The 24,488-nt window shown below is 40.8% G+C and overlaps 1 protein-coding gene across 2 annotated transcripts in view; it reads left to right on the top strand.

The window, feature by feature from the left end:
- The first annotated feature begins 4,503 nt into the window (after nt 1-4,503).
- FBXO42 (F-box protein 42) overlaps nt 4,504-24,488 on the top strand; it is a 92,497-nt gene continuing 72,512 nt past the window's right edge. For both annotated transcript variants that reach the window (XM_040645835.1, XM_040645833.1), the window contains exon 1: nt 4,504-4,726. The gene's annotated coding sequence lies outside the window, so the exon portion shown is untranslated. The remainder of the gene's footprint in view (nt 4,727-24,488) is intronic.

The following is a 24,488-nucleotide window of genomic DNA, read 5'->3' as shown; positions in this document are numbered from 1 at the left end:
TTTTTTTTTTTTTAAGGCTTTGTAGTTGTAGCATGTGACCAGCAGAGGGAGATAGTTCCTTACAATTTTGTTATATTTGGCAATGCGCCCTAACAAAGGAATTAGTTGGGCATTCCTGGGACTGAATTTTCTAGGAGAACAGAAAGATACAGATTTTAGAGACCATTGGAGGATGCTGCAAAGGAAATAGCTTTTGTTCCAACAGATGGGCTACGAGGAGACCGGCCCTAGTTAATCATATAGGCCCTTGTGACCTTGGGCAAGTCCCTTCCTCACTGTAAAATGCAAAGATGGGGCCAAATAAGCTCTAAAATTGAGGAACTGTGGTGGTTTTCTTCCACTGGGGGAAAGCCACAAAAGTTGAAGTAGGGGCACATACATATATTAACAGATATCCTAAAACATGAATTTCTCTTGCCTGTGAAATACATTTGATACACTGTTCATGTTTGGGACTTGTACTCAGAACTGGAGGCACCTTTGGTACACCACATGAAACACTGGGATGTGATAGGACTTAAGAGCAAAGCCCAGGGGCACCTGGGTGACTCAGTCAGTTAAGCATCTGACTCTTGATTTCAACTCAGGTCATGATCTCAGGGTTGTGAGATTGAGCCTTCCATCGGGCTGTGTGCTGGTGAGCCTAGAGCCTGCTTGGGATTCTCTCTTTCCTTCTCCCTTTGCCCCCACCCCCCCAAAAAAGAGCAAAGCCCACAGTAAGAAAACTTTCCATCTAATGCACAAGCTGAGGCTGTGTAGACAGTTGTGTTAAGAAATAAATGGCAAAGAAAGAAAGAAAGAGCGAGCAAACTTACCAATATTTAAAGGGTACATGCCTTTTGACCCAGCAATTGCATTTCTAGGAAATTTCCCTGCAGATACATTTGCCCATATGCAAATAACAAAAGTACAAAGATATTCTTTGCTACTTTGTTTATAGTCACGAAACAGTAGAGACAAATGTCCATCTCTGGAGCATTTGTTTAAAAGATACATGGTACATTCATACAAAGGAATAGAATGTAATTTGTTAACAAAATTTTGATGGTCCTAAATATGCTGACATCAAATGACCACAGAGAATTATAGTTAAATACATTTTTTAAAAAAAGCAGCAAGCTAAAGAGCAACATGTATAGTTTGCTGCTATCTGTAGATTTATTTATTTAAATGTGTATGGGTTTTTTTGGTTTTGTTTTGTTTTTCGTTTGTTTTTTTAATTTAAGTAATCTCTACCCCCAATGTGGGGCTCAAACTCACAACGCAGAGATCAAGAGTTGCATGCTCTTCTGACTGAGCCAGGCCAGCACCCCTATATGTGTACATATATGTTTGTGTACGCCTCTCTGGAAAGATATAAGGAACTTGTAATGGTAGTTACTTTGATGGAGGAGAGAGGTTGCTGGGGGACTGGTAGGATGGACTTAATTGTTACATGTCCTTTTGTACCTTTTGAATGTTGTTCTATGTTAATTGCTTATTTATTCTACGTGGGTATATACATAAGAAATGAACTTCACTGATTATTGGAATAGACTCTGGAGGAAAACGAACTTTTCTTTTACACTTATAGAGAAGTGACTACTGCCCCTCTCATCTCAGCCTCATCTCTTGTCCCATTGTGTCCAATCATGTCCCAATCAGCCTTCACACTGCAGAGAGATTATTCTAAAATACTGTTTTCTTTTCTTTTTAAATATTTTATTTATTTGACAGAGAGAGAGCACAAGTAGGAGGAGCGGCAGGCAGAGGGAGAAGCAGAGGGAGGCTCCCCATGGAGCAGGGAACCCAATGTGGGGCTTGATCCCAGGACCCTGGGATCATGACCTGAGCCAAAGACAGATGCTTAACCCACTGAGCCACCCAGGTGCCCCTGGTATTTTCATCACATATCCTCTCTGCCCCCAGATCTCCATGACCTAGAAGGTAACATCCAGTTTTCCTGCTGATATTTCAGATCATATATAAACTGGCCTCAATCTTATCTCCTCCTGTTTGTCAGAAGGAACATTGCATAGGGATCAATAGCATAGGTTTTGGTGCTCAACATCACTCATCATCAGAGAAATGAAAATCAAAACCACAAAGAGACATCACCTCACACATGTGCAAATGGCTATTACCAAAAACACAAGAAAAAACAAGTGTTGGCAAGGAAGTGGAGAAAAGGGAACCCTTGTGCACTATTGGTGGGAATGTAAATTGGTGCAGCCACTGTGGAAAACAGTATGGACATTCCTTAGAAAATCAAAAATAGAACTACCATAACATCCAGCAATTCTACTTCTGGGTATTTATCCAAAGAATATAAAAACACGAATTCTAAAAGATATATGCATCTCTATTTATTGCAGCATTATTTACAATAGCTAAGCTATGGAAACAATCTAAGTGTCCATTGATAGATGAATGGATAAAGAAGATGTGATATATTTATACAAGGGAATATCACTCAGCCATAAAAAAAGAACTAAATCTTGCCATCTGCGACAACATGATGGACCTACAGGGTATTATGCTAAATGAAATAAGTCAGACAGAGAAAGACAAATACTGTATGATTTAACTTTTATGTGGCAACTAAAAAACAAAACAGGGGTGCTTGGCTGGCTCAGTCAGTGGAGCATGTGACTCTTGATCTAAGGGTTGTGAGTTCAAGCCCCACGCTCCACAACTGAGCCAGCCAGGCGCCCCTCCTCTGTTTCATCATCTTCAAAATAAGCACAATAATGGCAGCTACTTAGCAGTTTGACACATAATAAGAACACACAATAAACATCAGCTATGATTACTATTAAAGATTTTTCTTTAATAGTAATACTTTCATGCTTATTACAATTTATAATTTTACATTGGCTTATTTACTTGTTGATTGTCTGTCTCTCCCAGTAACTCTAGGGGACCTCCACGAGGGCATGGGGCTTTGTTAGTTTTATTTAAAAATATGTTACTATACATATTACGTGGTTTGCCACATATAGGTGCTCACTAAATATTTTTTGACTGGATGCCCTCTTAGTTGTCAAAATCTCAATGTGTTCACTTATTCAACACATATTTAGTAAGTGTCTACTGTGTGCCAGTCTCTATATTGCATGATACAGCAGTAAACAAAACAGCAGTATCTCCTGTCTTTGACTTAGGAGATTCGGGGTGGGGGGGGAGTGGTTCTATATTTGAACTTGTTCTAACATGATCCAGCAGTTTCAAACCAACCTGAGCATCATAAGTCCTAGAAAGTTTTAGAAAAAGTCTGAGGTGGGGGGTCTAAGGTAGGCCCTGGAAACTGTGTTTTTAAAAGGAAGCACTTGATAGCTGGCCCAGTGTTTCTAACACTGAACTCTGCAGAGTATTTTGGTGGGATTGGTCGCAAGCTCTATGGCAATTTTTATGCTTGGGGTTTTTAATGACAGGATTTTAATATTTATTTTACGAGTTACGGTTGCCAAGTTTCTCTTTCATAGTGACATTTCCTAAATGAAAGACTCTGAGTTTCTTAAATCAGAGTTTCTCATACTGGAGTTCCATGAGTATATTCCCTGGGGTCTCTGTATTATTCAAGTCTGAGGACCACAGATCCAGTGCTTTCTGGAGTGAGGCTGACCCACGTCTCCTCAACAGCACCTTGCCCTTCCAACTTCAGAGGGGACTTGGGTTCTGACCCAACCTATGTCCCAAGAGATACCCCAGAGGGTCCACTTTATTCCAGAACGGTGGACTGGCAGCTGAAGATTGCTTCAGTTTCAGGTGCAAACGGTGAAGACTGAAGCCCTTGGACCACTTGTTGGACGCATGAGTCCATGAAGATTCTCACCTACGTACCAGGTTGCCCTCTTGGAAGGGGTATTTTGTTGGACCCCACTGCCTGGTGAGAGTGGTACCGTAAAGTACTGTAGCTTGGGAATCATATATGCCTAAGTTCAAATTCTGCCCTGTCTCCCCCACCCCCACCTTACCCCTCGGATGTGAGGCCTTGGAAAAATATACTGATACGACTCTGCGCCTCAGTTTTCCTCATCTGAAAAATGGAGCTAGTATCAAGTCACACCATGGTTTTCTCCATTACGGAAGGCTTCGATTGCACGATCAAGGCCCTGAGTTTCCCTTCTTCAGTTGACGTCCAAGGGCACTTCCATTCACCAGAGCCCTCCCTTGTGCTCATCAGGCCCCCTGGAGTCCAAATGAGTTACAGTTAATTCCTGGCCCGAGATCTATCCAGTCTCAAGCCATTGGGAAAACTGCCCAGTTACCCCTAGGCCTAAGTGCAAAGGAGGGTGGGTGCAGCTCTGAGGTCGGCTCTAAAAACTCAAGGAAGGCGGGCGCAAAAGTGCGACGTTTCCCCGCTCCAGCTTCACTGCCCCGGGCGGTGTTCCAGCCTCCGGAGAACCTCTGCCTGTGACCACGTCCCTTCCCAACATGGCGCCATCCCCAGGCCGCCTCGCGCGGGTACGCCGTGCTGACGTATGTGCGAGTCGTCCTCCGCGTCGGATACCAGCGCATGCGCACTCCGTGCTGTCTTCTCCCGGCCAGAGCAGCAGCAGCGGCGGCGGCGTTTGAGTGGAGGAAGATGGCGGCTCCGGGTGGCTGGGGGTCCCGCCAGCTGTGAGGCTCCCCAGTGCGGCAAGCGCCGCTTGAGGCGAAGCACCTCTCCTCTGGCCCTATCCCCGGCTCCCTCATCGCCGTCGCCAGCGGAGCGAACCCGAGAGCGTGGCGCGGGCTGGGCCAGGTGAGGCTTCTCCCTCTCCTGGGGCCGCGGCGGGGAGCCGGCGCCTTCTGCCCTTTATGCCCCAGGCCCGCAGGGGGCAGGGGGCGTCCCCGGCCCGGCTCAGGCCGCGCATCCTGCGCGGGGGTCGGTGCCGGCCGGCCTGGGGGCCTTGCTGTCGTCATCCTCGGCCTCGCTGGGTTAGGCAGGGAGGAGGAGGAGTGCCCCTTTCCACCCAGCCCTTGGAATGGGAGTGAACCCGGCCCCTCTCCACAAGCAGGGCGGTTCACATCCCCTCACCGGGCCCACGAAAGGGTGTGTGACCAGAGCAGCGATGGCTGTCAGGGTGTCAGATAATCTTTCACCCGGTCCCCGGATCTTTAACGCCTTGCGCTGAGGTGCCGGAGTCCAGTGCCTTCCAGAATTGGGGCTGCGGCGAGGGGCCAGCATCTGTGAAGCTGTAGCTGCAAAGGGGAAGATTCTGGAATTGGTTTTAAAAATAAAACACAAGCAGCCTGTCTTACCGCTTAGCTTTTTGAGTGTTCCTCGGGCGAAGTGGGAACTGCGGGTCTCCTTGATTGAGATAGCAATCCACGTTGTGGCTGTGAGAATTGTTTGTGCAAAGGGAACGGTGGAGGGTGGGAACGAATTTGTAAACGGAGAAAAACCGATTCTGAGATCTTGATAGTCTCCGCAGAGTAACTTAGGTGCCAATGAAGTCTTCGTTTGTTTGAAAACCTTTGTGTTTTTGAGATTCGGAATAGCTAATTGCTTTTGTCTGTTAAATCTCCCGAATTTTATTAGGAAAATAAAAGCTGTCCTTAACTGCCAAAGTCTTTGGGCTTTTCTGTGGTGGGGATTCTGATTCTCTGGGCGAAGATTCAGACACCTTACCAGTTCTCACTTGCTGGCAAGGACGTGCTATGCTTGTTCTTCTTTGTGAGAATAAGTTTTTGTTGTTCATCTGCTAATTGGGAGATTTTGATTGCGTTTCTCATGTTGGGAAGCCGATTTGAAGCCTTGTGGTATCTTCCTTGAAGAATGATGGAATCAGTTGGAATTGTGCTATGGGGAAAATGTTGAGGTGAGGCAGTGGCTTTGACGTGGACACACCGAATATCTTTGTAACTTAAATTTGTTTTCCTTGTGTTTAAAGTGATGACATCATGGGTTTAAAGGGAGAAGGAAATTAGAGGAGAAATACCATCATTTAGAATTGAACATTTAAAATTCAGTTTGTAGCTTTTACAGTGAATAGTGACTCTGTCAGATTCCTAACTTTTGAGCATATTCATGTGTATAATCTGATTGGGTGTCCTTTCTATTGTGTGTTGTCATTTTATACCCTGTAACTGTTCGCTTTTGATAAACCCAGTATAAATCTGTTACTCAATCTACATTGGCCCACGGATGTCCTGTCTACTTCAAAAAGCTTTTAATTCTTGAAATGACAACTGTTTGGTTTAGTAATAGCTACTTCTTTGACCTTTTCTTAAAGGTTTTCAGATAGAGATTTGTAGATTTTCTTAGTGCCTTTCATAAGGACATAAACCTGAACAAATAACTTCACAGAAAATTGGAGAGACGCCTTAAATTTCAGTTTGCTAAGAGTCATGATATAATGCAGTAAAACATCCTGATGGTTTGACATTATGCTTCTTGGCATAATGTGTTGCATTGTTGTGCTAAATCATCATCAGGTATTGATGCAACTTCGTGACATCCATGACATCATTCACTTTCCAGCATTTTCCCCTTTGCAATTCCTACTTTCTCAGTCACAAAAAGAACAGGAGCAGGGGAAATAGCTTAGGATGCTCTTTACTGTCTGATTTCTAAAAGATCCTTCATGTAACCCTGCTTTATGTAGTTAGACTCCAGAGCTGTGTGTGATATCTACCTATTATGAAGAGCAGGCACAGAAAATGCTAGTAAAACCTCTGGGTTTTATAGGAATATTGAGGTCCCAAGGAGAAGTTATATCAAAGATGAACAAATAAGTGATTATCTTTTGTGATTTCAAGGTTGTTTTAATGAATTAACAACTCTTTATAAAACCAGAAGCCATTTGGTTAATGTCTTTTCTTCTTCAAGATGGTTACGTGGGTCAGAAAAGGTAATGTTGGGGCGCCTGGGTGGCTCGGTTGTTGAGCGTCTGCCTTCGGCTGAGGGCGTGATCCCAGGGTCCTGGGATAGAGCCCCTCATCAGGCTCCCTGCTCTGCTGGGAGTCTGCTTCTTCCTCTCCCACTCCCCCTGCTTGTGTTCCCTCTCTCGCTGGCTGTCTCTCTGTCAAATAAATTAAAAAATCTTTAAAAAAAGAAAAGGTAATATTTTGTGAGAGTCCTTTGTGAAATAACAGGTAAATGTAAGTTTGATTATTCAGTGATCAGTTTTATGAAAACCCCCTACTGAGGGCCCTCTATAAACTCTGGGTATTTGGGGAAGTAGGTACTAATGATTCTAAGATAGGACACCTTTTGGTCTCAAGTTGCCTACAGTCTGGTTGGGGAGCTAGACAAGAAAACCAGTTAAGTATGTTGTGTAAGAACTAAGAAGTGCACAGAATCCGACCAGGGGAGTCAAGGAAGGTTTCTCAGGGCCAGGATGGCTCCACAGCCTTTCCTATTCTGCAGAAAAATCTGCCTTTTGTGAGTGACTTGCTTTTTATAAAAACTTAAAAAAATTTTTTATCATAAGTTCTTTCCCCCTTTTATTCATTCACTGTCATGACACTTCCCACACAGTATGCCCCAGTTATGATTTCTGCATCCTCAGAAATCCAACAGAGTCTTGGGAGAACCTGAGAGTGAGTCATATGCCAGGCAACAAACACAAACATTGCAGCTGCAATGAAAATATCCCAGATTACTAAATGGTGACAACTTTAAAATGATGGTGTTTTTGTTTTTGTTTTGTAAACTGGCATAAGAAGCAATGTATGATTTTAATTTGATCATGTTTAGTTAATGTTTGCCAATCCCTTAGAATGTTGACTATAAGTAGCTATTAGTACTATCTCCTTTCTCTCAATAATAAATTAAACGAGAAGGTCCTTTTCCTTTTTGGGTGAAGCTGACAACTTAACCCAGGACTATACTAAACTATTTTATGTTGCTTAGCATCTCTGATATTGAACTTCTGTATCCCAATACAAGTTCCTCATCTTAGTGCTGTGGTGGTTTTGTAATTAATTTAACATGTTGTCGCCTATATTGCAAACATTTTATGAGGTTTTGAATGTGTAGAATCATTATGTGGTGCAGTATTAGTAGGACATTTACAATTTGGTAACACTCATGTTTACATGTTACCATGTAAACATTCAGCACTGAAAATGAGGGCTTTAAGGTGGTGGTTGACAAAAGAATGAAGGTGATGTATCTGTTTATTTTTCTGTATTGTGAGTTTGTTACATATAGAAGATATGACTTATAAGTCATTTTAAAATTGTCCAGTCTTGGGGTAACTGGCTGTCTCAGTTGGAAGAGCATGTGACTCTTGATCTCAGGGTTGTGAGTTGGAGCCGCACGTTGGGTGTAGAAATTACTTAAGTAAATAAATAAACTTTAGAAAGATAAAAAATAAATTGCCCAGTATTGTGCTCATAATTCATTCTTTCTTTTCTTTTTTCTTTTCTTTCATTTGTTCTTTCTTTTTCTCTTTCTCTCTTTTTCTTTCTTTCTAGATTTATTTATTTATTTATTTATTTGAGAGGGAGCGTGGGATTACTAATGGGGGATGGGGCAGAGGGAAAGAGTATCTCAGGCAGTCTCCACGCTTAGCATGGAGCCCCACATGGGGTTCAGTCTTAGGACCCCGAGATCATGACCTGAGCCAAAACCAAGAGTTGGATGCTCAACTGACTGAGCCACCCAAGAGCCCCCAGCTTATTTTCTAAATTGTTTTTTGTGACCTGGGGGTGCTGGCTGGCTCAGTTGATAGAGCATGCTACTCTTGATCTCCAGGTTGTGGTTCAAGCCCCACGTTGGCCAGATAGCTTACTTTAAGATTGATTTATTTATTTGGGGCGGGGGGAGAGAGAGAGAGAGAATGTGACACGGCGCACACGCCTGTGCTGGGAAGGCCAGAGGCAGAGGGCGGGAGTCCTCAGTCAGACTCTCCACAGAGCGCAGAGCCTGACTCGGGCTCCATCGCTCAACCCCATGAGATCATGACCTGAGTCGAAATGATTCAGTCAGACTTGACTGACTGAGCCACCTAGGTGCCCTGAGTATAGCTTACTTTAACCAAAAAAAATGTCGGAAATAAAAGAAAGAACTAAATTGTTCTTTGTGACCTTCTAAATGTCTTGTAAAATTACAACTTAGTGGTATTCCTGTAGCTTAATTTTGCTCTTCCTTACTCATGGATGTATTGGAAAGCAAATTTGCTTTGAATTTTGATTCTTTCTGTATTAAATTTCTACTTTTTGAGTTGTAAAGTTTCCCCCCAAGTTTTTGATTTAATTTTTCCAGTGTCACTGTTCTGTGTTTTGTTTCTAAAGTGGAAATAATCTTGTGCCTTGATTCTTATTTAAATGTATAAATCTGGTAAATGTATAGGTATTATATAAAGTAATAGTCACTTGTAAAATATAAATACTGTGGACAGTAACTTATTTTATCTTCTAGTAATATATAAACTTGAGGTAGTTCAATTAATTTCTATAAAGGCAAACAAGTTTTAGTTTCACCTATTAATATTCCTTTAGAATAGTTAATATTTAGGAGATGTATATATATATATATATATATAAATATAAATATATAAATATATATATATATACACACATCAAGATAAGCTGTGTTCCCAGTGTGGGGCTTGAACTCACAACCCCAAGATCAAGAATCACATGCTTTACTGACTGAGCCAGCCAGGCGCCCCTATTTTGAATACTTTTATTTCAGCTGTTTTAAGGAATTCACTAGTATGGCATACTTTCCAAATTTTTTCCTTTATTATTCTCATTTTATTTATTTATTTTTAAGATTTATTTATTTATTTTAGAGAGAGAGTGCGAGTGTGTCTGCACGTGGGAGGGGCAGAGGGAGAGTGAGAATCTAAGCAGACTTTGCCCTGACTGCAGAGCCTGCCACAGGGCTCTTTCTCACGACCATGAGATCACAGCCTGAGCCAAAACCAAGAGTTGGATGCTTAACGTACTGCGCCACCGAGGCGCCCCTATTAATCTAATTTTAAATGCTTGGTTCATGTTGCTAATAGAGAACAAGGAATTTTTTTCTCTGGAGTGAACCTCTTGGTGCATTGGTTGGAGAAAGATTGATATTATGAATTCGTCAATACGGTTTCACTAAAATGTTGCCTGTCCCATCTCCTGGCTTTTCAAATGGAAGTCAAGGGGAAATGGAATTTATCCTTCTATTTCAACATTTCTTTTTAAAGCTTTTTTTCTTTTTCTTTCTTTCTTTTTTTTTTTTAGATTTTATTTTTTTTATTTTTAAAGATTTTATTTATTTATTTGACAGAGATAGAGACAGCCAGCGAGAGAGGGAACACAAGCAGGGGGAGTGGGAGAGGAAGAAGCAGGCTCATAGCGGAGGAGCCTGATGTGGGGCTCGATCCCATAACGTCGGGATCACGCCCTGAGCTGAAGGCAGACGCTTAACCGCTGTGCCACCCAGGCGCCCCTTTTAGATTTTATTTTTAAGCAACCTCTACACCCAGCATGGGGCTCAAACCCACAACCCTGAGGTGAAGAGTCACATGCCCCACCAACTGAGCCAGCCAGGTGCTCCTAGAGCTTTTTTATTAGTAGTCTTGCTATCTGTTGCCAGAAAGGAACAGCATCTGTCTTGGGATCAAACAGTATTGTGTTTGAATTGTGTTGTGCAGGACTGTTTCTCTTAACTTTTGATTTGATTTTTTTTTAAAGATTTTATTTATTTATTCGACAGAGATAGAGACAGCCAGCGAGAGGGGGAATACAAGCAAGGGGAGTGGGAGAGGAAGAAGCAGGCTCACAGCAGAGGAGCCTGACGTGGGGCTCGATCCCTTAATGCCGGGATCACGCCCTGAGCCGAAGGCAGACGCCCAACCGCTGTGCCACCCAGGCGCCCCTGATTTGATATTTAAATGACATCTTCCCAAATAGATCCTTTGGTCTAGTCAAGATCAAGCAAACTGTTCTCTTATTACTGAATCTAAAGGTTTACTTCCCTGTGGGTCCTTCAGATTTTGATTTACTTTTCTCACCTCTCCCCTTTTTTCTTACTAAATGCATTGCTGTCCTCCGAAAGTGTGTTTTGTGCATCATATGGAATTTGGGAATGTAATTCTCTGTAGAGATGCGTAATGACCTGTGGGTTAAAATTTCACATTTTATTTAACTTAAAAGTAACTTAATGGTAACAAATTTTGAAGACATGTTGGTGAAATAAGCCTGACAAAAAAGAACAAGTACTGTATGATTCCACTTATATGAGGTACCTAGAGTAGTCCAGTTCATAGAGACAAAGTAGAATGGTAGTTGCCAAGGGCTAGGGAGAGGAGGGCTTGGGGAATTATCGTTTAATGTTATAGAGTCTCAGTTTGGGATGATTACAAGTTGTGGAGATGGATGGTGGGGGAATAGTTTTATAACAATGTGAATGTACATAAGACCACCAAAGTGCACACTTAGAAATGGTTGAGATGGCAAATTTTATGTTAGGTATGTGTTACCACACACACAAAAAGGTAACTTAATGGCTTATATATGCTCTGTGGGATAGCTTGATAACCATTTATTTTAACATAGTAATTAAGATCCTAGGCTTTTGCCCCAGGTAGACTCAGGCTCAACCCTAGTTCTATCCATAGATCTTGGCTTCTTTAAGTCTCAGTGTTTTCATCTGTAAAATGAGGATAATGATGCCTGTGTTGTGGGACAATTAAATATGGGAATGTATGTGAACTTAGCACATCGTGTAGCACATATAAACATCCAAATGTTAGATGTTGTTATATTGTTCTCATGGAACATTAAAACTGGGGACAAGGGGCGCCTGGCTGGCTCAGCCGGTGGATTGATTGTGCAGCTCAGTCATGCAGCTCTTGATCGTGGGTTTGTGAGTTTGAGCCACACGTTGGATGTAGACGTTACACATATAAATAGATAAATAAATAAAATTAAAAAAAATAAAACTGGGACTAGGGGAACTTAATCTCCTAACTTCTTTATAGTGTAGTCCCAGTGGCATACCTGTCCTGTCGCAGGAATGCGTGTTTTATTTTTTCTCCTGTGCTTTTCTTTTTACCCTTGATTGGAGAACCAGGCTTATTCATGGCTTCATTTGACACCATTGCCCTGATGTCTCTTAAATCCATCCGATGTGATCTTTGTTTTATGCTTCTTGGTTCTCCAGGGACTTCATAGAGCATATCCTGTAGCTCAGCTGTGCAGGTGTTCACAACTGAGTCCATTATCTCATCTCTCTCCTCTGTTAGGGAAAAACCTACACTAAACAAGTTCCCTTCTCAATATTTCCGTATTTGTAGATAGAATAATTTTATTCTGGTCTGAGAGACCATAAAACTGTGAATCTTTTTTTTTTTTTTTTTTTATCTTTCATCTCCCGTATCCTGCCATGTAGTTCTGTTTCTTTTCTTCAGTATCCCTTAGATTTGCCTGACTTTGCTGTGACTTTAGCCCAGGCTTTCATGAGCTGAAAGCAGACTGAATTAGTGTTAGAGTTCCTAGCTGCTCTTGTTGCCAGGGCTCTGCCATTTGCTAGTTTTATGATCTCAGTCTCCCTCATTTTCAAATGGCAATTACAATTCCTATCTCATGACATATGTGTAAAATATTTAACTAAATGCCTAACACATGGTAAACACTCAATAAACAGAAGCTGCTGTTATTTGAGATTTTCTTCTCAGTAATCTTTGGAAATGGTTAAGATTGAGGTGACAGTATTTTGACAGATCAGTCTTAAGGGATATCGTTCAAATGTTTCTCCTCTGATCAAGAACCCATGGTAAGTTGTAAGTGCCTGTGTCCTCTGCTTACCTTTTGATTACCTTTTGAACTCTCTGTATGACCTTCATTGTACTTTGCCTTGCCTCTCATGTATATTATGCTTATGTGTACAACTGGAACATTCATCTTTCTACGTAGGGGGCCTTTTTTCTTTCTTTCTTTTAAAGATTTTATTTATTTTTATTTGACAGCGCGTGCACGCGGGAGGGAGAGCATGGGAGGCCAGGGAGGCAGAGGGAGAAGCAGACTCCCTGTTCTGAGCAGCGAGCCTGACGCCAAGATTCTGGGATCATGTCCTGAGCCAGAGGCAGACGCTCAACTGACTGAGCCACCCAGGCAGCCCTGGGCCTTTTTTTTTTTTCCCCCATTTAACTACTCTCTGCAGCTGTGTATACTATCTCCTATATGTTCTACCACTGAACCACTCGTCCTTGCACAGTTAGGTTAAAGTTAATATCCAAAAAGAAAATTACTGTGCTAATTAATTTCTGCCAAATAGCTTAAAAGGGATACATTATGCAGTGTAATTCATATGTAATATTTTTAGTGCCTTCTGGGCACATTTAGTGCTTATGTATTGGGCACTCAGATATTCATTTAGTATGTACTTTAAATTCTTACAGATTGATGTTCCTCATGAGCTTTCTGAGACATTGTATGATCTCTAGTATCTGTTGAATCTCTGTTGCCTTTTTGTTCTTTGGTCCATTTATTTAACAAATATTTATTCAAGGGCACCTGGGTGCCTCAGTCGGTTAAGCGTCTGCCTTCAGCTTGGGTCATGATCCTGGGGGCCTGAGATTGAGCCCCCACATTGGGTTCCCTGCTTGGAGGGGAGCCTGCTTCTACCTCTCCCTCTGCCTGCCACTCCCCCACTTGTGCTCTTTCTCTCTGTCAAATAAATAAAATCTTTTTTAAAAATACCCCAAACCCCAAATATTTGTTGAATGCTTTATGTGCTAGGCATGGTTCAAGGTATTAGGGATACAGTGGACAAAATAGGCAAGGTGTCTGGTTTCCTGGATCTTACATTTGAGATTGGAGAAAGCAGTTAATGAATGAATAAAATTTCCGATAGTAGTCAGTACTAGGAAAAAAATAAAACAGGGTGATGTGATAATGACATGGAGCGGAAGGGGAAGGGTGAGGTTGGACGGTTTAGAGGCGGCTCTGTGAGAAGGCCATGTTCAGGCTGAGACACAAGGCAGAATGTTCAATGTTAAGTTTTGGGGACAGAGAGAACAAATGCAGAGGACTGAAGTAGGAACCAGGATCCAGTCAGGATTCCTAAATTGCATTTGGCTTTGATTAGCTTTTGCTTCTTAATCTAAAACAACCCTCTCCCCCTTTTTTCTTTCCCTAAATGACTGACTTTTTTAAGGTACCAGTCTGATTCTCTGGTAGACTCACATTCATGATTTGTCTCCATGTTTCCTCGTGTCATTTAACCCCTTTGTCCCCTTTTGAGATGACTCTAAAGGCTTGATTATATTCAAATTTGCAATCCTTTGTGATACTGTATACTCATACTGTATCATATTTGCTGTCAAATTTTCCATTATAATGATGCTAAATATGATCATCTGGTTAATATGAAAGTCTTGATCTTTCTATTGTAAAGCTTTCCCTTTATAGTGGTCAAGTAATCTGTGGGGTAACAATTTATATAACGCAATTACGCTATTTCTCAACTGTCTTTCACTGGTTGGTTTTAGCATCCATTAATGATCCTTGTCAGAATCCGTTCTTTGAGGGGTGCCTGGGTGGCGCAGTCGTTAAGCGTCTGCCTTTGGCTCAGGGCATGATCCCGGCGTTATGGGATCGAGCCCCACATCAGGCTCCTCCACTAGGAGCCTGCTTCTTCCTCTCCCGCTCCTCCTGCTTGTGTTCCCTCTCTCGCTGGCTGTCTCTCTCTGTCAAATAAATAAATAAAATCTTAAAAAAAAAAAAAAGAATCAGTTATATCATTGGAGGTTGCAGAAGGATGATTATTATTATTCTTCCTTCCACATTTAGTAGCTGGCAAGATACCATGAACTGAGAATGAGCTACTAGAAATCTCTCCTAATAAGGTAGAGTGTTTAATTCTTTGCTTTTCATTGTACATTTTCTTAGTTAAGAATTGGTCACCTCAGTGGTAGCAAATAAGTTTCTTTGCTGTTTTCTGTATCACTGTAGGTACATGATTTTTATTTGTTAATTATTTTACACATAGTTGCAGCCATTAGTCTTTTTGACACTCAACTTTGGCTAATATAAGTCTCTTTAAGCTCGTGTTGTGTCCTTCTGACATGCCCCCATTGGTCTTTGGGTTGTTTTCTGTCACAACAAGGTATTCCAGATTCATCTTGTACTTTCCCTGTCCTTGATTGAAATCAGTCATTTTTTTCTAGGAAGACCAAGTTTGTTTTATAGGGAATGTCATTAGAAACCCAAGATCTGAGTGCTAGGAATGCTCATTGCTACTGGGTCTTCATTATTTCTAGGTCCTTTCAATGGGCAGAACTGGAAAATATGTTTTTTAGAAATAAAAACTTCACATTGATGTTTCCAGTTTAACTTGAACATATTGCAGGTTTTTTTCTCTTTAAGAGATTTTGTATATGTCTCTCTTTAACTGGAAGTCTTGGTTTTTAAGTACTGTTCACATTTATTTACTTTATCTTACAGTAGACATAAGAAATTTTAAAAATATAGTATCCAGGAGTGCCTGGGTGGCTCAGTCGTTAAGCGTCTGCCTTTGGCTCAGGTCATGATCCCAGGGTCCTGGGATTGAGCCCCGCCATCGGGCTCCCTGTTCAGTGGGAAGCCTGCTTCTCCCTCTCCCATTCCCACTGCTGGTGTTCCCTCTCTCGCTGTGTCTCTCTCTGTCCAATAAATAAATAAAATCTTATAAAAATATGTATATATAGTATCCATATTACTACTAAGAAAATTACTGAGGCAAATTTAAGATTCCTTTGTGATTCTTTTTACCCTTAACATTCTGTCAGGATCCATCCAGAGAATGAAAAATGTACTAGGTATTCAAATGGAGATTTAGTGTAGAGAATTGGAAGTATATGAGTTGCAAGGCAGTAAATAAAGAGTACAGTGTAATTTAGAGATTCGTAACTATACGGTAAAACCATAGTCTCAAGAGTTGGGGGAACCTAAAGGATAGACGGTATTACCAGAACTTTTAAAGACTATGGAGGAGGGGGCACCTGGATGGTTCAGTCAGTTAAGTGTCTGCCTTTGGCTCAGGTCATGATCTCGGAGTCCCTGGATTGAACCCCACATCGGGCTCTCTGCTGAGTGGGGAGTCTCCTTCTCCAACTGCCCTTCACCCTGTTTATGCTCTCTTGCTCTCTCTCTTTCTCTCAAGTAGATAAATCTTTTTTTTTAAGATTTTATTTATTAATTTGATATAGAGAGACAGCCAGCGAGAGAGGGAACACAAGCAGGGGGAGTGGGAGAGGAAGAAGCAGGAAGAAGTAGGCTCCCAGCAGAGGAGCCCGATGTGGGGCTTGATCCCAGAATGCTGGGATCATGCCCTGAGCTGAAGGCAGACGCTTAACGACTGTACCACCCAGGTGCCCCAATATAAATAAAACCTTTAAAAAAAAAAAAAAAGAATATGGAGGAAGGGTCACCACCTCAGGCACTGGCTGCTGCTTTAAGAGCTGGCACCATGAGGAGGGGTTGCTAAGATGTGCCACATGACTGGTACTTGGACTCCCCTAATTTTTTTTTTAAGATTTTATTTATTTATTTGACTTAGCGAGAGAGGGAGCACAAGCAAGGGGAGTGTGAGGGGGAGAAGCAGACTTCCTGCTGTGCAGGGAGCCCGATGCGGGGCTCGATCCCAGGACCCTGGGATCATGACCTGAGCCGAAGGCAGACACTTAACGACTGAGCCACCCAGGTGTCCCAGGACTCCCCTAATTTTTATTAATTTTTGGTTTATCCTTTTAGTGTTTCTTTTTGCAAGAATAAGCAAATATCTGCTTATTCATTTTTCTCCTTTCTTACAGAAAAGGTTGCCATAGTATGTACACTTGTCATGAGCATGCTGTGGAGATGCACACGTGAGTTGTGTCTTTCCACAATGTCAGCTTTATTCAGTCATAAAGCAAAGTTAAATCACAATTATAAAGCAGGTTCAGGATTCCAAACTCAATGACAGTTCCCCATGTGGTTAAACTTGCCTTCTTACAGAGTACACAAAGCAGGACAGACGATGAGCCGTACAACAAGCAAGATAACAGAAAGGTGCAGGAAGTTAATGAACCCAACGCAAAGGCAGTCTGGGGGCACGCATTTGAGCTAAGGCCTCGGTCTGGTCCGGGTCAGCTCTCAGCACTTACTGCTGCTTATGTTCAAGCAGGGAAGGCTCTTGGTTCTGTTCAGAGATCCATTGAGCAGAGCTTTTGGTGGCAGTTACCCTTTTTTAAGTGGTCAGACATAGAGGGGTCAGGTCTGAAGAGTCTGACAGTTTACTGCCAAAATACTTCGGTTTTGGATCTCTGCAGACCTCCTCTGTTCTGCTCGTTATCGGTTCTGGGGTGTCAGCTGATGTTGGTCCCGGCGGTATCTCCTGGCTGCATGCATTACCTTAACTGCTTGCGTCATTGTTTGACACAGGCTCCTTCTTGACGTGAGAGACTCCAGTTTGCTCTCTACAGCACTGTTCAGCACCTTTCTCTTTTACGGTACCTTGGAGATCATGCCGTGGTGGAACGGAAGTAATCTTTAATCTTTTTCACGGCTTTGTTGTGTGAATGTGCTGGATTTGTTCATCTAGTCAGTCTTTGATAAACATCAATAAGTAATGCTTTACTGCCACTCTTTTGAGAGTAGGTTTTGGTATGGTGTGTTAGAAGGAGCACTGAGCTGAAAAACAAGACACAGGTTCTGTTTGCCACCAGTTACCCGCACGACCTTAGGAAGTTGCACGTTTTCTGACCTCAGTTTCTCCTCGTTGGTAAACTAAGGGTTCATTTGCTCTGTAATCTCTAAGATCTCCTGCTATAATATTTTATATTTTTCTGGAAATTTTGTTAGCCATATTTTAAACCTATTGCTCAGTAAAGTATGCAACACATAGGAAAACTCTAAATGAGAACATCAGATTAAGTTTTAAAAGTACTACTGAGAGTTTTCTGAACTTGGATCTGCTGAAGTGTTTGTTTAAAAAAAAAAAAAGATTCCTCGACCCTTCCCTATTTTCTGATAGTCTCTGGGAAATTTACTTACTAAGTGATTTTTTTTTTTTAATGGTCAAGTGAGCTTGTGAAACAAAGATTTACTTTATGTGTACATGCCACTGTCCTTTAGGTTTCTGGAGGATAGGGAATAAACAGAGATATTCACCTTTCATGAATTCCTTTGTTCTCACCACCACTGAAAAAAATACAAGTAGAAATAAAAATTTCCATTCCCTTACAGCATCTTGTCAAAATGTATCACATTCTTTGGAGAGTGTGTTTGTGTGTCAGTGAGGAAGCTGACTCTATATGCAAACTAAGAGATTTGATAAGAGTATCTTGGGGTTGTAGAGTACTTTGAATTCTACTTCCTGAAACACCATTTCCCCATGCTTCCTATTTGCTCACATTTAGTGAATTCCTTCGTGGAGACTTCAGAATAAATTGATGGAATCGGGGAAGTTAGATGTTAGATAGGTATTAGCTATAGTAGTTAAAATGTGAATAACAATGGCCAGCATCATAGCAGAGGGTTTAACAATAAAGGGAAGGCCATTTTGAAGAATGAACTAAGGGGGGAAGGTAAAAGTCTGTATGCAAGATACTGTGAAATGGAACATGTTATAGTTATTTTTTTGAGGATTATTTTAAATTAATTTCAAAGCCTGATTTATAGTATCTCTTTTTTAAAAAATGGAATCATAAAATTCACTTCAAATTCTGGTTCCTCTTCTTTTTACAAAGCTATGTCATCATGGGCAAATTAATTTATCTGTGTGCTGTTATTCTTCTCTGTAAAACATAACTGATAATATGCCTTTCACAGAGTTGAGGTCAGGATTAAGTTAGGTAAGGCAGCTGGCACATACTCTCAATACCTGTTGATTCCCTTTTTTTAAAATTTAAATTCAGTTAATTAACATAGTGTATTATTAGTTTCAGAGGTGAAGTTTAGTGACTCATCAGTTGCATATAACACCCAATGCTCATTATATCAAGCGCCCTCCTTAGTACCCATCACTCAGTTACCCGAGCCCCCCACCCACCACCCCTGCAGCAACCCTCTGTTTCCTATGGTTAAGAGTCTCTTATGGTTTGTCTCCCTCTCTGATTCCCTTTTCTTTTATCATCTTGACACCAGCCGCATTTTAACGGCTATTAAGAACTTTATACTCTGAGTCCGTGTCCTGGCAGGTTTGGCATCACCACAGAATGCAGAATGTCAGGTCCCACTCCAAGCCTACTGAATCCAAATCTGTGGTTTAATGAAATCCACATTAAAACTTGAGAACCATTGGAACCTTAAGAGATTTTTATTGAGAGATTTCCTCCTTTTTGCCTGAGTTCCTAATGATTGGGTTGTTCTTTTTACCTTTGGCAGATTGGTTTTGCTCTGCACTATTAGCTGAAACTATTTTATTGATTTTTAGAGATTTTATTTTATTTTTTTTAAAGATTATTTGAGAGAGAGAGTACGCAGGAGTTGGGGGAGAGGCAGAGAGAGGGAGAATCCTCATGTGGACTCCCCACTGAGCTCGGAGCCCAGTGCGAGCTCTATCTCAGGACCCCAAGATCATGACCTGAGCCGAAATCAAGAGTTGGTGCTTAACCAGCTGGGCCACCCAAACACCCCTAAGATTTTTTTTTTTTTAAGTAATCTACACACCCAATGTGGGGCTTGAGCTCACAACCCCAAGATCAGGAGTCTCAAGTTCCATTGACTGAGCCAGTCAGGCACCCCTGAAACTATTTTAGATGAAACATACAAGCAGGTGTTTAGAGTAAAAGTTCAACTGCAGAAGTCTTTATGTGTTATTATTAAATAGTGTTAAAAGTTAGCTTCAGCTAGATTTTTACCTATTGTGAGACATTCAGAAGAATGCATAAAATGTATGTGTTTAAAGAATAATTAGAAGCAAACACCTGTGTATCCACCAACCAAGTCAAGAAATAGAATATTGCTAGTGCCTCAGAGACGCTTCCAATGTACCCCTCTTTGATGACATCCATTTCTGTCTCTTGGAAGTAAACTGCCGTTGTGTTTTGTGATAATTTCCTTGCTTTTCTTGATACTGTTATCACCAGCATGTATATCTCTAAGCAGTAGTTTAGTTTTGCCTGTTTGTCAACTTCACATAAATGGAACTATACTTTATGTATTCTTTTGTTGTCATCTTTTGCTCAGTTTTAAATAGCGAAGCCCAAAAAGTCTGGCAAGTTTCGAGAACAATTTTGGAATAATTTTATCTATAGTGTTAAACCTTGATGTTTAGTTGTCTCTAGAGAACACCCATTAATGCGGAGTTTCTTTCTCCCCCTACTTAAAGATACATAGTTGTGATATGTAGACCACTCAGCACTTTGATTCGGAACATTACAAAATTGCTACTTTTCTTATATTTATTTTTGTCAGGAATATTATAAAATCTCCTGGGTGTCTTTTTTTTTTTTTTTTAATTAGACTATAGAATGTTCTACTTTTAAATATGCATTTTTACATTTTAAAATTGGAACCGAGTTGGATTTACTGAGAATTTGGAAGACATTTTTGAAAATTAAAGAACAGATGATTGCTGTAACCAGTTCACATAAGTGAATCCTTTTTACAAACTGCCACGTATAACTGCTTTTAACAGTTGAAATGAAATTTTTTCTGTGGTTACAAAAAAATTCATCCTCACATTTTTAGGCAGAAATGGCTTTCTGAATTTCACAATATGTTGTAGAGTATAAAGTAAGTACATATAGTTCCATCTGCTTTGTAACAGCTGCTTCGGATTATGATTGTATCATAATTTGTCTACTCCCCTGTGAATGGACATTCAGTTCGTCCTTTCTTTCTTTCTTTTCTTCTTTTCTGTTAAAACAGTACCGCATTAACCATCCCTTCTGCAATTGTGCCAAAGTTTACTTCAGACTATTTCTAGTGCAATGTCTGGATCATCTGTCATGTGCATTTAAAATGTTGACAGAGAAGAGTTTTTAAAAGATCTTAACAGGTATGGTTTCGTTTTCCTTCACAGACCTCAGCTTCATTGGAAATTTTGAGTTATATTTTATCTTTATTCTTTTGTCATTGATCCATTCTGTTCATTTATTCATTGTCTATTACCTGCTAGCTGCTGAAGGCGGTACATACATAATTAGACATACAACCCATGCTTGCTGAGAAATGTGTGTACCTGATTATTATATATGGTGGAAAGTGATAAGGAAACTTAAGAGGAATTCAGAAAAAGAGATTCCTTCTAGTTGGGGAAATCAGGGAAGGTTTCTAGAGTAGGTGGTGCTTGAGCCAGCCTTGAAGGATAGGCGGGTTTGCACATACAAAATTGTATGTGCAAAAACAGAGACCATCAAGGACAAGGGATCACAGAGGTAGGAGGAAGAGGCTCTATGGAAATTTAGTTTGTCGGAGTGATAGAGGACTAGGCTGGAGTGGGAGAGGCACACAGAAAGTGAGGTTTGACCCAGATTGTGGTGACTTTGAAGTGTTATGCTAGCTGTGGAGACCAGTTCCTCAAAAAATTAAATATAGAATTACCATATGATCTAGCAGTTCCACTTCTAGGCATATATCTATAAGCGTTGAAGCAGGAATTCAGACAGTATTTGTGCATCAACATTCTTAGTAGCATATTCACGGTAGCCAAAAGGTGAAAACAGTGCAAATATCCATTGAGAGATGAATATTAAAATACAATATTACAGTATTCTGTACAATGGAATATTGATCAGCCTTAGAAAGGAGCAAAATTCCAGCGCATACTACAACATGGACGTAGATTAAAGGCATTATACTAACTGAAATAAGCCAGACACAGGACAATATGACACAGGACCTATATGAGCAGTCTAATTCATAGAGATGAAGTAGAGTAGGAGTTACTGGGGGCTGAGGGGAGGGGAGAAATGGGGAGTTTGTGCTTAATGGGTATGGAGTTTCTGTTTGGGATGATGAAGTAGTTTTGGAGATGGACAGTAGTGATGTTTGTTTAATGTGAATGCACATAATGCCATTGAAGTATATACTTAAAATGATTAAAATGTTATTTTTATGTTATATGTATTTTACAATAAAAATAAAAATAAGCAAGAAAAATACAATGTTAAAGACCTTGAATATTAAAGAAAAGGCATTCAGTAATCAATGGAAGTTTTTTTTACTGAAGTATAATTAGCAGACAATGTTATATTAGTTTCAGGTGTGCGGTGTTGCTATGATGGTTCTGTACTTGCTCAGTGCTCATCCACAGTAAGTGTAGTCACCACCATCTGTAGCTGTACAAAACTATTACAGATTACTGGCTATATTCCTTATGCTGTACTTTTCATCTCTGTGACTTACTTATTTTTGTACTTTGAAAGTTTGTATCCCTTAATCCCTTTATTTCACCCATCCCCTACTTGATTCACGTTTTTGATTCAGATTTGCACCATGAAAATTAATCCTGAAATAAAGAATAGGAGGAGTCCTTGGCTGGCTCAGTCAGTGGAGCACGTGACTCTTGATCTTAAGGTCATGAGTCTGAGCCCCACGTTGGGTGTAGAGATTACTTAAAAAAAAAAAAAAAGAGGAGGAGGAGGACTGGAGAAGAAAGGAATAAGCAATGTAAAAACCAGCTTTTCCTCTTTATTATAGGATTCAGGCCTCTAGGGCAGCAGTGGAGAGAAGTGGGAACAAGGGTGGATGCGGGGGATATTTGTTTTGTTTTTTAAAGATTTATTTATTTATTTTGGGGGGGAGGGGGGAGAGGGAGAGGGAGAGAGAATCTCAAGCGACTCTATGCTGAGTGCAGGGCTTGATGCGGGTCTTGATCCCATGATTCTGAGATCAGGACCTGAGCCGAAATCAAGAGTCAGACTCTTAACGATTGAGCCACCCAGGTGCCGTGAATGCGTGGGATATTTGACAACTGATTAGATGTGGGAGGAAAGAGAAAAGGAAAAATAAAAGATGACTGCTAGGTTTTGAGTCTGGTAAACACGAGGATAAGTAGGTGGCTGGAAGAATGTTTGATATGAATTTGGCATCACCTCTCCAGAAGGCAATAAAAATATGAAACTGGGGAGATGTAGTTCAGGAGAATCAGGCTACAGATGAGTTGTGGAATGATTTGCCTGTCCGTCCATCTGCCCATCTGAACAAATGTTTAATCGAATCTGCCTTTGCTGGACATATTAGATGAACACGGCAGTCTGTAACCTCAAGGATCTCATGGTCTAGTGCATCATTCTCTTAGCGGTTATATTTGAAACCATGTGATTGCCTAACAAGAAAATGTAGCAAGGAAAGAGAAGGCAAAAGGGAATTTTAGGGTCCACCTCCACATTTAGGGTATGAAAGGAGAAAGGAACCTCAGAGTGAGGGGTCAGAGGGGTAGTAGAGACCAATGGGAATATATAGTCATCAAGAATTAAGCTGAATTTAAGGAATCAAAATAGTAATAACAGTGAAGTTGGAAATTTTCAGAAATTTGTTCTTCAAAATAAATTTAAGGTTTGCTCTTTCACTTCTGTTTGTCCATAGGCATGATGACAGTGTAATCTTTTTTTTTTTTTTAAGATTTTAAATATTTATTTGACGGAGAGACAGCCAGCGAGAGAGGGAACACAAGCAGGGGGAGTGGGAGAGGAAGAAGCAGGCTTCCAGCGGAAGAGCCTGATGCGGGGCTCGATCCCAGAATGCAGGGATCATGCCCTGAGCTGAAGGCAGACGCTTAACGACTGAGCCACCCAGGCACCCCGACAGTGTAATCTTAAAAAATCTTTTTTCTCGTGCCATTTTTCATAGTTTTTGATCCGTGACCAAGATCGAAATTACATTAGTGTGCCAGTCAGCTGTGCTTTCAGTTTTGGATTTTGCTGTTAAGCAGAAATTCCCACTGAAATTTTTGTCCTTAGTTTTTTACCTGGAAATAAAATATCGTCTTGCTTCAATTTAAACTGGCTGGACTCATGAGACTTCTTTTTTTTATTGTGGTAAAATATATATAACATAAAATTAACCATTTTAGTGTATAGTTCAGTGACATTAAATATATTTTTTGGTAACATTTTTATGTAACCAATAATATATTTCTTTATTCTTACTGCTTTTTTTTTTTTTTTTAAGATTTTATTTATTTATTTGACAGAGATAGAGACAGCCAGTGAGAGAGGGAACACAAGCAGGGGGAGTGGGAGAGGAAGAAGCAGGCTCATAGCGGAGGAGCCTGATGTGGGGCTCGATCCCATAACGCCGGGATCACGCCCTGAGCCGAAGGCAGACGCTTAACCACTATGCCACCCAGGCGTCCCTATTCTTACTGCTTTTTAAAAAATAAACCTCTCCTAGCAATTTTTCATCTTTTCCACACATAAAATTGATTTTTTTAAAAGATTTATTTATTTATTTATTTGACAGAGATAGAGATAGCCAGCGAGAGAGGGAACACAAGCAGGGGGAGTGGGAGAGGAAGAAGCAAGCTCATAGCAGAGGAGCCTGATGTGGGGCTCGATCCCATAACGCCGGGATCACGCCCTGAGCCGAAGGCAGACGCTTAACCACTGTGCCACCCAGGCACCCCATAAAATTGATTCTTCTTGAGGTTTAATTTCACTATAATACTTAACTCA

This window comes from Ursus maritimus, unplaced genomic scaffold, assembly GCF_017311325.1.
Source record: "Ursus maritimus isolate PB19 unplaced genomic scaffold, ASM1731132v1 scaffold_32, whole genome shotgun sequence".
Classification (NCBI taxonomy): domain Eukaryota; kingdom Metazoa; phylum Chordata; class Mammalia; order Carnivora; family Ursidae; genus Ursus; species Ursus maritimus.
This window is presented reverse-complemented; position numbering and strand designations above follow the sequence as displayed.